The sequence below is a fragment of the Triticum urartu genome, chromosome 6A, assembly GCF_056163025.1.
Source record: "Triticum urartu cultivar PI428250 chromosome 6A, HENAU_Tu73, whole genome shotgun sequence".
Taxonomy (NCBI): Eukaryota; Viridiplantae; Streptophyta; class Magnoliopsida; order Poales; family Poaceae; genus Triticum; species Triticum urartu.
In genome coordinates this window covers 289,771,647-289,783,500 of record NC_141878.1, presented here as the reverse complement: position 1 = coordinate 289,783,500, position 11,854 = coordinate 289,771,647, and positions in this window count along the sequence as shown.

Genomic DNA, 11,854 nt, shown 5'->3' with positions numbered 1-11,854 from the left:
AGTGGAGCTGCAGCAAGCGACTAGCATATATGGTGGCTAACTTATTCGCAAAAGAGAGCAAGAAGAGGAGGCAAAGCGCGAGCGAGAATCTAGAGGAACAACCTGCGCAAGCATTACTCCAACACCGTGTCCACTTCCCGGACTCCGCCGAGAAGGGGCCATCACGGTAACACACACAGTTGATTCATTTTAATTAAATTAAGGTTTAAGTTATCTACAACCGGACATTAACAAATTCCCATCTGCCCATAACCGCGGGCACGGCTTTCGAAAGTTCAATCCCTGCAGGGGAGTCCCAACTTAGCCCATGACAAGCTCTCACGGTCAACGAAGGAATAGACCTCCACCCGAGACATTCCGATCAGACTCGGTATCCTGGTACAACAAGACATTTCGACAGGTTAAAACAAGACCAGCAACACCGCCCGAATGTGCCGACAAATCCCGATAGGAGCTGCACATATCTCTTTCTCAGGGCACACTCAGATTGTCCAAACTTCCGATAGGCCAGCCCAGAGTTGCCCCTGGTAGCCACCGGTGGCTGACAGTTTGGACCAACACTCAGAGGAGCACTGGCCCGGGGGGGTTTAAATAAGATGACCCTCGGGCTCCGGAAACCCAAGGGAAAAAGAGGCTAGGTGGAAAATGGTAAAACCAAGGTTGGGCATTGCTGGAAAAGCTTTAATCAAGGCGAACTATCAAGGGGTTCCCATTATAACCCAACCGCGTAAGGAACGCAAAAATCCGGGAACATAACACCGATATGACGGAAACTAGGGCGGCAAGAGTGGAACAAAACACTAGGCGAGAGGCCGAGCCTTCCACCCTTTACCAAGTATATAGATGCATTAAGATAACATAGCAATATAATGATATCCCAACAAGTAAATAAATGTTCCAACAAGGAACGGCTCCAATCTTCACCTGCAACTAGCAACGCTATAAGAGGGGCTGAGCAAAGCGGTAACATGGCCAATCAATGGTTTGCTAGGACATGGTGGGTTAGAGGTTCACCATGGCAATTGGGAGGCTGACAAGCAAAAGGTAGGCATCGTAGCATTGGCATAGCAAGAGCGAGCAAACTAGCATAGCAAAGATAGTAGTGATTTCGAGGGTATGATCATCTTGCCTGCACAGTTGTCAGAGTTGACTGGATCCTCAAGAGCAAACTCAACGGGCTCCTCGTTAGCGAACTCGTCTCCCGGCTCTACCCAAACAAGACAAACAAGCAACAAGGATACAATCAACCACGTGCAAGCTCAAACAATAAGATGCAATGATGGTATGCTATGCGGGATGCGATGCGGGGTGCAAAATGCAAGATATGACAGGAAATGCATGAACCTGGCCTCAACTTGTAATTCCAAGGGTTCCACTGGAAAGATGAGATGAAATCGCTTGAAAACGATATAAAGAACGCCGGAATCGGAGTTACGGTTTGGAAATGGCAAGCGATTCAAAAATGACACCGGTCTGCGATTTACAGCAAGTAGGCATCTAAATGCAATGAAATGAACATGCTACAGCACCCAAACATGACAACAAAATACATGGCAGGGATGCACACAAGATTCTTAACAAAATTCTAGCACTGAGCTACAGCCAATTCATCCATTAACAGGTTCAAACAAGCATGGCAAAGACGCAAATGGTAAACAGATCTCAGACTTAGTGAAATTAACACTTGTCTGGAATTTCAGATCATATAGCCCTCTTCGGAGCAACGAAACAACATGCTACAGGACCTGAACATGACAAAGAAAGACATGGCATGGAGCTACTCAACAAGCTTAACAAAAGTCCCTTAGTGACCTTGAGCCAAAAGGGATCACAAAATATACTACCAAGCAAACGAACATAGCAAAAACATAATCAGTTTTCAGACTTGGTGAAAACTGGGACATGCTGAAACATAACTCACGAAGGCATGTTTACGAGCTCGATGCACTCACCACAGTGCAAGTCATGGCAAGACAAGCATACACTCATAAAGAAGGCACAAAATACAAGCTAGACATGGCAAGAACAATGGCATAGCATGCACGGATCCACTACAATAGCATCGGCAAAATCGCAAACAAGTTGACGATCTGCCCAGATTCACAACGAAGCAAAAGTAGAGCTCAATTGACTCAATCTAGGGTGCTCCATAATGGCAAAAAAATACATGGATGGATAAAGCATAACAATATTAACAAAACTCCTTTACTGATCATCCTCAAAAGAGGCACGGATCACTAGGAAACAGCAAGAACATATGGCATCATGAACTAAATAATCCCAGACTTAGTGAAAACTACTAAGTCCCTGAAAACAGATTTACCGGGTGCCTCACTTTGCAAGCTTGCACAAGTCACCACACACATCCTAAAAATTCATGGGTTGCACCTCTGGAAAGATAACAAGATGCTTAACAAAACATATGAAGGACTCACAGGCATATCATGCACACAACAATCAGGACAAAAAATGACAAAAGTCTAAGATGAACTAGCAGATCTGACAATTTACTCACGAAGCCTCCTAACAGAATTTCGGGCATCAAGATGCACTCAAATGAAAATGATGCAATGGAATGAAATGATTTACTCATCGAGACGAACATTTTGATATGCTATATGCCCAAATCGGAGCTACGGATGCGGAGATATCACAGGTCAAAGTATGCACAAAAATTAGGGTTCGGAGGGGAAAAGTCAACCCTAAACCGATCCGGATCTGGATCTGCGCGCAACCCGAGGTTCGCCGGACTTTGAGCTCCTGTTCACCGGAGTTCTTGCCGGAGTAGAGGAGGAGGCCGGCCGGGGAGAGGAAGGGGCCAGGGCGGTGCCGGTGGAGCTCGCCAGAGCGGGGCGGTGGCGGCGCGGCCTTGCCGGCGCGGTGGCGGAGGTGGCTGGCACCGGCCGGCGTCGGGACGGCGTCGGGAAGAGGAGGCGGTGGCCGGCGGCGATGGAGGCGGCGGTGCGGTGGCCCAGCGACGAGGAAGGAGGCGGGGCTAGTGCGAGGCGGCGGCGAGCGGCGATGCGGGCCGCGGGGGCCGGCCTCGGGCTCCCGGGCCGCGACGGCGGGGGGGACAGGCGAGCGCCACGTGGCGGGCGGCGGTAGGCGGCGGCGGATCCGGACGTTGTCCGGCGCGGGTCGGACACGTCCGGCGGCGGCGGAGATCTATTTTTTTAGGGTTTGAGGAGGGGGATCCGCGAATTTTTGGAGGGGGTGTATATATAGGCATAGGGGGAGCTACAAGAGTCCAAATGAGGTGCAGTTTTCGGCCACGCGATCGTGATCGAACGCTCTAGATGATGGAGCAGAGTTTGGTGGGTTTTGGGCCAAATTGGAGGGATGTTGGGCTGCAACACACACGAGGCCTTTTCGGTCCCTCGGTTAACCGTTGGAGTATCAAACGAAGTCCAAATGGTACGAAACTTGACAGGCGGTCTACCGGTAGTAAACCAAGGCCGCTTGGCAAGTCTCGGTCCAATCCAGAAATGTTTAATCCCCACACACGAAAGAAAGCTAGAAATGACCACCGGAGGAGAACGAAGCGCCGGAATGCAAAACGGACAACGGGGAAAATGCTCGAATGCATGAGATGAACACGTATGCGAATGCAATGCACATGATGACATGATATGAGATGCATGACAACGAAAACAACACAGAGAGACAAAGACCCGAACCCGAGAAAATAAATATAACTTAACACCGGAAACGGCAAGAGTTGGAGTACAAATAGGGAAAGTTACATCCGGGGTGTTACAGCTTTGCAAGCCACTTGCTACAGTTCCTCTTCCAGTGACCAGTTTCCTTGCAATGATAGCAAATGGTCTTTGAGTCCGGTCCAGACTTCGGCGCAGCGGTGGAGGTTACCATCTCCACGCCCTTTGCCTTAGCCTTCTTCTTAGACCAACTCTTCTTGAACTTAGCTGATTTCTGCACCATCAACACTTGATGCGTGCCTTTCTTAATATCCTGCTCTGCCACTTTGAGCATCCCATGCAATTCAGTGAGCTTCTTATCCATGCCATGCATATGATAGTTCGATATGAACGTCCCATAGCTGGGCGGAAGAGAACCCAGAACTACATCAGTAGCCAGCTCATCCAAGAGCGGGAAGCCCAACCGATCCAAAGCTTGCACATATCCGATCATCTTGATCACATGCGGGCTCAGTGGATCACCTTCCTTCAGGTTACAATCCATCAAGGATCGCCAGACGTTGAACCTTTCGGTCCTAGCCTGCACCTGAAACATGCTCTTGAGACTCTCGATCATATCAAAATCCCCAACGTCTTCGAAATGCTGCTGCAAATCGGGCTCCATACAAGCCAGCATGAGGCAGCTGATCTCGTTTGATTCGTCAATGAGTTTCTGGTAGGCATTCTTGGTTGTGGTACTAGCATTATCGGTAGGTTCCTCTGGAAGCGGATCCTCTAGAACATGTTCCTTTTTATCATGCTTGAGAACAATTCTCAAATTTCTATACCAGGTAGTAAAGTTTGTTCCATTCAGTTTATCCTTTTCCAGAATTGATTTCAATGCAAAGTTGGGTTGAGCAGGTGGTGCCATTGATCTACAACAGAAAAATATGCAATCACTAAGCAATGTGTTCATGTAGAGTAATTCTAGTCTTAAACAGAAATACTCCCACTGAAGTCAGCATCCCTCCGCAAACTCTCGGTGATTCAGGATCCGACTAGCACATGCGACTAGTGAGCTTTAGCATCACTGCTAGACAACATGCCTATCCGGTAAGGAACTCCTTGCTAATCGTATCTCTACACGACTCCTGTCGGTCGGGTAGGTAACTCATACCCCGGCTCCCGACCTCTTTTGCCACAAGGCCCAAAACCATTTTGATAGCCTTGTCAAGTCAACCTAATGCAGTGCATGTCCGTGTCCGACACGAACCCTTCAGTTCAAGGACACCTAGCAGTACCCAATTTTATGAGCCCACTACTAGACGTACTTGACGTGCGAAGGTGCAACATCAGGGATGGCAATTCGCTTGATATTCATGAGGGATCTTTCTACCATTCTAACATGCATAGAAAACAAGGAAGCATAACAATCACAAATAAATACATATTGTGAAATAGTATGGCTCCTTCATGGATGTTCTTCCAGGTCGGCTCCAACTCCGATGACCATCTAGAAACTCCATCTTGTTTGTCACGGCGGGATGCCAAGCCACCAACCTGATCTCTATTATCCAACTACTACATCTAGTAACGAATTTTACATAGAGTCACAAGTCGACACGCAGGTCATTATACAATATAATGACAGCACTTTGGCTCCTACTGGCTGCCAAACATGACACGCAGGCCATGTATAATTTACACACATGCATCACATACACATGAGCCATACTATTCACATCAAACCCTGCAAAATAAAGTTATGCATAGAATCACATTCTACCGGTTTGAGTGATCGTGTATGAAATACAAGGCGCTACACACACGGCGGTCCCTGCAAAATACATTTTCGGAAATTACAGATCACATCTGAACTCCGATCACGCTGAATTCTCTGATCTGACCGATCTCATCGATCATCGCGAATCCGATTCAGATTTACGTTTCACTGTTAACCCCGATGGCGGATAACCGACCGGTAGGGGTAGATCGTGTCACAACCTCATCGATCCCAATCAACAGAAAACATAGCCACATCGATCCCCATGTGCAGTTGATCTCATCAACCGTGCACACAGCCAATCTTATCAATGACAACATATCTCATCTATTGCCTCCACATATCTAATATGCATACGATCTGAATCCAAATCCTATAGCAGTGGCTCTGATACCACTGTTGTGATCTAGGTAGGGTGCGTCGACTGCAAATTAAAATTTCCTACGCGCAGAACAACCAAGAACATGCTACGAGAGATGGATCACAGTTCGTTACCACTAGACGCGCAGTGCCGTGCAGCGGAAGAAGAGTTGGGGCAGCGCGTCCGCGTGGATCGTCTCCTCCTTGTCCGATCTCCCTCGTACAGCCGGTGGTCGGTTGCCACGTAAAGGTTTGCCGGAGCGGCGTAAGTGCACCGCCTCTAACGGTATCCACGCGTGCAGGAGGAACGTCGTGCGGCGGACTGCTAGGTCCGATCACACAACCGGCAGCGAGTGGAGGTGTCTATTCGCAACACATGCAAATCCTAGTGACAGCGCCGAAGCGATCATCCTTGAGTGTGCTGCACCTCCACTATCTATATAGGCGTCCGTCCCGGGCTTAACACTTGGGCCTCGCCCATAAGTCTACTCGGCCACAATCCGAATACAGTTCGGATCACATCCGACCAATGTCCTCGGATTCGACCTTGTAGGTTCCTTCCCTTAAGCGCGCGACCCCTTAGGTTCAAGTCGGCTTGGTCGCACTTCGGATCACCTCCGAACTACACGGTTGGTAGCGGCCTCTAGCAAGGCATGCCGAACACCAAGCAGACTATGAAGCTGGTTAGCGAACCTGTACATCACACTTCCATTCCTTTTGCCACATGATATATGTTGTCGAGCTCAAGGCGAGTATGTCATCCTTGTGCTAGCCCGACCTCTTTCTCGTTCCAGTGATGCCGATCACAAACCGGATTATCTCATAATCCTTGTCGCATGGCCATGCTTATCCTGGTCGGATCACACGAGGGGCCCAGAGTATATGTCTCCTGAACGGAGGGGCAAATCCCATCTTGCTCGACCATGCCTCGCAGCATGGTTCTGGACAAACCCGAAACCTACCTTTATAACTACCTAGTTACGGAGCAGTGTTTGGTCGGCCCAAAGCAAGTCTGTCACCATCCTGAGTACATGCGTCAGCTCAGGTCTTAGGACATAGAACATATGTTGTACTAGAGAATCACAGATGACATATCGTTGCGTCTCATAGTTGGGTCTGTCCGACTCGGACCTTATCTCGACTCGGATCCGACTACATCGAATCCGACCAGATCCTTCCAAGTCCACATTATCCAGTTAGCATCTAATGCTCCATGGCTAGTGAGACCAAGCCATCGACCGTGTCATATGCTAGTCTAGTTGGTTGCGCGTCCACACAGCCCTTTCGACTAGGGACCTTTTAGGACAGTCATCATACAATGCATAGTCCCACAAACAAGTCAAGTACTTGCTGATACACATCATTGATAATGTCCAAGGACTATCTTTATTCATAAACACATAGGAAATATCATCATACATGATTGCCTCTAGGGCATATCTCCAACAGGGCCTAGCATGGACAAGAGGGATGAACAGTGGAGCAGGATCAAGCATAGAGATGAAAGCACGCGCGAAGGGATCCAGAATGTCATTTCACTACTGTGGGATGCTACTAACGCGACACTACGATCAGAGACCCTTCGACAAAACTGTGTGCGATGCAATAATCGCAAACGATGGTGTAAAAGAACCGTCAAAAAAGGTGCAAAATGTTTATGATGGCGGAGCCATAAAACACGGTTCAGATTTAAGTTGCATGTGCGATTCAGGGCATACGGTTCAGTCCAATGAACTGTTTGCGATGAGGCGGAACAAAAGAAACGGGCAGCCTGATGAAGGCGTGTGTGATATAGAGCATACGGTTCACTCGGATGAACTGTTTGTGATTAGGCAACACAAAAGAAATGGTCAGCCAAATCAAAGTGTGTGTGATTGAGGGCATACGCTTCAGAAGGATTAACTGTTTGTGATTAGGCAACAGAACAGAAACGGGTTAGCCAGATCAAAGTGTCTGCAATTGATGGCATACACTTCACATGGATGAACTGTTTGCGATTAGCCACAACAAACTGAAACAGTTAGATAGATCAATGTGTGTTCGCTAGACGGGCACACACATTCTAATTAAAAGAAGCATGTGTGATGGTAATAACGAGCGCGCACGGTTGTTGGAACAAGACGTGTGCTGACATTGCCTATTGCGGTGCACCCTATGGTGCACACGCCACATACGCGGCCGAGAAGGCGTACGTGCCCACGTTATGCCTTCTGGGAATAGTGCCGCTGAAAGTGCATTATATCGACTAGAGGGGGGGTGAATAGGCGATTTTTATGAAAGTCTTCAAAACGTGGAAGTTATGAAGACAAACGATAGAAATAAACCTATTACCCTACAGCGGAAGGTAGACTACACTAGGCAAGCCATAGTCAAGTATTCAATAGAGTGAAAGCACAATGACTAATAGCAGCAATGTAGTAAGGATCAGGTAGGAAGATATTATGAAGCCAAACAGAACACGCAGTCACTCAGTGAAGATAAAAGATAGTGCAATCATACAATGACTTCACAAGGAGTAACAGTACATAAAGATAAGGGAAGGATGAAACCAGTGACTCGTTGAAGACAATGATGTGTTGGACCAGTTCCAGTTGCTGTGACAACTGTACGTCTGGTTAGGGCGACTAGGTATTTAAACCTGAGGACACACAGTCCCGGACACCCAGTCCTAAACACGCAGCTCAGGACACCCAGTCCTCACCGTATTCCCCTTGAGCTAAGGTCACACAGACCTCGCCCAATCACTCTGGTAAGTCTTCAAGGTAGACTCCCAAACCTTCATAGACTTCGTTCACTGGCAATCCACAATGTCTCTTGGATGCTCAGAACGCGACGCCTAACCGGCTGGAGGATTCACAGTCCTCAAGTGTAATAAGTCTTCAGATCACATAGACAAGAAGACTTAAGTGATGCCTAATTCTCTTTGGCTCTGGGTGGTTAGGGCTTTATCCTCGCAAGGAATTCTCTCTCAAGGGCTTCGAGGTGGGTTGAACTCTGAGCAGCCAACCGTTTTTGGTTGTAGGGGGTGGGCTATTTATAGCCACTAGGCAACCCGACCTGATTTGTCCGAAATGACCCTAGGTCACTAAGGAACTGACACGTGTTCCAACGGTCAGATTTCAAACTCACACGGCAACTTTACTTGGGCTACAAGCAAAGCTGACTTGTCCGACTCTGGACAAGATTCGCTCTCATAGTCTTCACTCGAAGACATAGGTTTTGGTTAGGCATCACTTCAGTCATTCTGACTGGTTCTCTTGGACCCCACTTAACAGTACGGTGGTTCCTATGACTCAACAAAGAAGAAAAAGAACTACGAAAGATCTAAGTCTTCGAGCTCCATAGGCTTCATGCGGTGTCTTCTTTTGTCATAGTCTTCAATGTGAATATCTTCATATACCACCTTTGACATCAATGTCTTCATACATTTTTAGGGGTCATCTCTGGTAGAAAAACCGAATCAATGAGGGACTTCTACCTGTGTTATCCTGCAATTCTCACAAACACATTAGTCCCTCAACTAGGTTTGTCGTCAATACTCCAAAACCAACTAGGGGTGGCACTAGATGCACTTACAATCTCCCCCTTTTTGGTGATTGATGACAAACTAGTTGAAGTTTTCAACGGGGAATATAATATGTGAAATTGTAAAGGATAAGGAATTGTGTTCATAAGTTGCAAGGGCTCCCCCTGAAGATGTGCATATAAGTAATTTGCTTTTGGAATGCAAATGCACATGGCAGGTTGTGCTTGTGGAGATCCTCTTCAACTTATGATGACAATCCACTATGCATGTGAAGGTATGTGAAGATAATGACATGCATAATGGAAAATGGACGTCTGCAAAATGATCTAAGTGCGGAATTTATCGTCGCACATGCGGAATTTATCATCGCATCACCAGGTGGCAAATAAGTAGCAGACGACCATCGAGTTTTAAGTGTTACAACTCAAAAAACCAAATGTATCAAAACGAGAGTTCTAAACACGAAGCAAAATATAAAGCACCCGCCCATATGGACCCACTTGAAGACTATCAAACTCGTATGCTTCTCCCCCTTTTGTCAGTAAGGACCAAAAAGGTTCGAAGACATAGAGCATCTACTCGTTCCCATGAAGAGTAGGTGAAGCAGCAGGGTCGTCGGTGGTGTTTGGCGGTGCAGAAGAGCTTGGAGTAGTGTCGAAGCGTGCTGAAGGAGGCGGCGGTGAAGTAGCATCGTTGTCATCCTCGATCACTCTGGCATTTATAGTTGCAGCAGAGGAAGAGAACTCAGAGTCTTCAAGAGATGGAGTTCGTCGCAGCACTGCCCTTCGAGGAGGTGTGGAGTCAAACTTGAAGCGCTCAGAGAAGCCATCCTCTTGAAGATCATCTTCAGAACACATCAGCGTCAGCCCTTTCCATGTGCGGCGAGAGGTTTCATGGGCAACAAAAGCGTTCTTGGTGGCAAGATTGCGAATGCGATTAACATCCACCAAGAGGCTTTGCATTTGACGCTTCAGCCAGTCATGATGCCTATCCTGTTTCTGATGAAGAGCCACAAGAAGCTCTCGGTCATTGAGAACACGAGTGCGCTTCTTGGGTCGTGGGGCAGTTGTACTATCAGTGGCTTCAGTGAGAGCAGGATGCGGTGCACGTGTAGTGCCAGCCAAAGGATACACATGAGTGACTGCTTCAACTCCTTCAATGTTCTGAGAAAAACTTTGATGCTCTGCATTCTGAAGACTTAGAGGTTCCTTGGCAGGCTCAGGATAGATGGCTTCAATAGACATATCCACATCAGGCAGAAAAATCCGATGATTGCGAGCAGATGGCTGATATGAGATAACGGAGTGAAGTTTGATCAGCCGCATTACCCATGGGGCGTAGAACTTCAAGCCAAACAGATCAGAGCCTGATGCAGCAAGTTGGCGAATGAAGAATTCATGTGCATTAAAGCATTTTCCATGAAGAATATAGAAGACCAAAGTCTTCATTGCACCTTCCAGCTTGGCATGTGGAGAGTGCCCTTTGATGGGCCAGAGAGTTCACCTTATGATGTGATAAATAGTCTTTGGCAGATACTCTAGGTCTTCAACAAAGAACTCTTTGGGATATGCAGTATCTTGGGGTAATGGCTTCATCATACTGAGCATCTGACTCATGTTAGGTTCAGGCTTCTGAAAGATGCTCTCCACAGCTTCACTGTGAAGTTGACAGCCAGATTCGTAGAGATCGCCGGGAGTGGGTAGACAAGTGAGCTCAATGATGTCAAAGGCTTTGGCTTCGTGATGAACGTTTCCTATCATCCACTCCAGGACCCAAGTCTTCGGATCTCTGTTATACCCGCGGATGTGAAGTGTGGCATAGAATTGGAGCAGCAACTCTTCATTCCAATTCTCTTGGTCAGTGACGAACGGCAGCAATCCAACCTCTTTGAAGCAATCCAGAGCTTCTTCCATACAGGGCAGACCAGCTATTGCTTCAATGTCAAGACGCTTGTGTGGGAAGATGCGACCTTGATTGTAAAGAATGCAGGAGTAATAGCTTCGCTGCGGATAGCTCCAGAACCGATCAGATGATATTCTTTCCCTTGAGTAGGGGTTCCTGGAGCTATTGAAGAATGTGTTGTCTGCTCTGAAGCCATTGATATTCAAGGATCCAGGTGCTGATGCTGGACCTGGGAACCTAGGCAATCTTAGGATTGGCTTCTGTACCTGAGGCATGTGCTCAACATGATAGTCGAACTGAGGACCGGCAGCAGGCACGGGAACAGAAGCGGTGGGATCAGTGGCTTCGCTGACTTCTGGTGCTTTTGTTGGTGAGGTCTCCACATTAGCTTCAGCCATGACAACGTCAGTGGCTTCATTGGTGTTGGTGATGGCAGCCTCAAGATTTTCAACCTCCACTTGACGAGCTGGAGGGTCGGTCACAACCACGTTCTCCTCGAGAACCGCTTCTTGGTGGGACAGGGGCGTAGCAGCTTGTGGGACTTCTTCTTCATCGGCTGATGCAGCCGGAGTGTCTTCAGCAGCTTCAGCTTCAGATGCAGAGACTGGAGGCCTTGGTCCTTTGCGACGCCTGTGCAACACAGGCGAC